This window comes from Salvelinus sp. IW2-2015, linkage group LG16 (assembly GCF_002910315.2).
Source record: "Salvelinus sp. IW2-2015 linkage group LG16, ASM291031v2, whole genome shotgun sequence".
NCBI classification, from domain to species: domain Eukaryota; kingdom Metazoa; phylum Chordata; class Actinopteri; order Salmoniformes; family Salmonidae; genus Salvelinus; species Salvelinus sp. IW2-2015.
Window position 1 is genome coordinate 26,757,966 of NC_036856.1, and position 2,882 is coordinate 26,760,847.

Sequence of the window (2,882 nt, forward strand, 5' to 3'; positions counted from 1 at the left end):
CAGGAAGTCTGCTCCCAGACAGACAAATAACTTTTTTGCTCGCTTTGAGACAATACAGTGCCACTGACACGGCCTGCTACCAAAACCTGCGGGCTCTCCTTCACTGCAGCCGAGGTGAGTAAAACATTTAAACGTTTAACCCTCGCAAGCTGCAAGCCCAGACGGCATTCCCAGCCCGCGTCCTCAGAGCATGCGCAGACCAGCTGGCTGGTGTGTTTACGGACATATTCAATCAATCCTTATCCCAGTCTGCTGTTCCCACATGCTTCAAGAGGGCCACCATTGTTCCTGTTCCCAAGAAAGCTAAGGTAACTGAGCTAAACGACTACCGCCCGTCACACTAACTTCCGTATCATGAAGTGCTTTGAGAGACTAGTCAAGGACCATATCACCTCCACCCTACCTGACACCCTAGACCCACTCCAATTTGCTTACCGACCCAATAGGTCCACAGACGACGCAATCGCAACCACACTGCACACTGCCCTAACCCATCTGGACAAGAGGAATACCTATGTGAGAATGCTGTTCATCGACTACAGCTCAGCATTTAACACCATAGTACCATCCAAACTCGTCATCAAGCTCGAGACCCTGGTCTCGACCCCGCCCTGTGCAACTGGTACTGGACTTCCTGACGGCCGCCCCCATGGTGAGGTAGGTGTACAACATCTCCACCCCGCTGATCCTCAACACTGGCCCCACAAGGGCGTTCGAGCCTCTCCTATACTCCCGTTCACCCACGACTGCGTGGCCATGTACGCCTCCAACTCAATCATCAAGTTTGCGGACGACACACAGTGGTAGGCTTGATTACCAACAACGACGAGACGCCTACAGGGAGGAGGTGAGGGCCCTCGAGTGTGGTTTCAGGAAAATAACCTTCACACTCAACGTCAACAAAACAAAGAGATGATTGTGGACTTCAAGGAAACAGCAGAGGAGCACCCCCTATCCACATCGACGGGACATGTAGTGGAGAAGTAAGTTTTTAAGTTCCTCAGTGTACACATCACGGACAAACTGAATTGGTTCACCCCACACAGACAGCGTTGTGAAGAAAGAGCAGCAGCGCCTCTTCAACCTCAGAGCTGAAGAAATTCGCTTGTCACCAAAGCTCTCACAAACTTCACAGATGCACAATCGAGAGCATCCTGTCGCTCGTACACCGCCTGGTCGGCAACTGCTCCGCCCACAACCGTAAGGCTCTCCAGAGGGTAGGTGAGGTCTGCACAACGCATCACCAGGGACAAACTACCTGCCCTCCAGACACCTATACCACCATGTCACAGGAAGGCCATAAAGATCATCAAGGACAACAACCACCCGATCAATGCCTGTTTACCCCGCTATCATCCAGAAGGCGAGGTCAACAGGTGCATCAAACAGGGACCGAGAGACTGAAAAAACAGCTTCTATCTCAAGGCCATCAGACTGTTAAACACCACCACTAACATTTAGTGGCCTCCAACATACTGACTCAACTCCAGCCACTTTAATAATGGGAATTGATAAATATTGTAAAAATGTATCACTAGACACTTTAAACAATGCCACTCTAAAACTTCTTGCAACATATAGGGGTGCTGTTTCCGCATTAGCATATTTGTGTCTCCAAATTAAACTGCCTCGTGCTAAATTCTTGATCGTACAATATGCATATTATTGTTTTATTGATAGAAACACCTTCTAGTTTCTATAGAAGTTGGAATTTTGTCTCTGAGTGGTACAGAACAATTTCTACAGCACTTTTCATGACACGGGTTCAGATTTCAGAAATTTTTACCTCTGATCTGGGGTCTGTTATAAAGGCCACAGTGAATGCTATGAAGAAACCGACACTGCCTACGTCTTCCTCTGGGTGTCTGTACGTCATCACGTTTTCAATAAGTCGATGGGACTTCACAGCCATTAAAATGACAAAAATGTACAGAGACCCCTCTTTCTCAACGTGCGCCTCAAGCGTGAAGGCCATCGACCTCGCTCGTTCCAAATCGTTTTCTAACCAGCAATATTTCTCCGGTCATGTTTTCAGTCGTTATAGTTGTAAAAACATCATAATGTAGTTAATTTGAGCCGTTTTATATACAATTATATCCGTTTAGTGCGATTTTGAGGAATTTCTTTGTTGTGCGTTCTTGAAAGTTTGGACACACGTTTTAGGAGTCGTCGTTGTGTGGACATTTCGAAGGACAGAGGACATCTATCGACCAAAAGACGTTATATACATAGAAAGGATACATTGCCCAAGAATATGAATGGAAGAACAGCTCAAAGTAAGCAATATTTAATATAATAAACCGTGTTTCGTCGAAATATTTAAAACGCATAATTCGCCATTTGTTTGGTATAGCTTCACTTGGCAACCCTGATTAAAAGTAAGGATAATTTAAAAATGTAAATCGCGTTGCATTAAGAACTAATTTGTCTTTCGATTCTGTCAACCCTGTATTTTTTAGTCAAGTATATTGATTAGCTTTCAATTAAACTAGATCACTCTGATAGATGACGTCAGACATATTGAGGCTTGATTCCTAGTATTTTTATTGTTAACCACGGTTTTGTAATGGCAAATATGCACCTTTTCGAACAAACTGTATATGTATATTGTAAAATGATGTTACAGGAGTGTCATCGGAAAATTCTGAGAAGGTTAGTGAAAAAATTAATATATTGGCGGTGATTACGTTATAGCGCTCTTTGGCTGGAATCATGGCCTCTACGTTTGTTTCATGTGGTATGCTAACTTATCGATTTATGTGTTTCGCTGTAAAACCGCTTAGAAAAAATCTGAAATTGGTCTGAAATCACAAGAACTGGGTCTTTCCATTGCTATGCTTTGTCTATTTTTATGAAATGTTTTATGATGAGTAAATGGTATA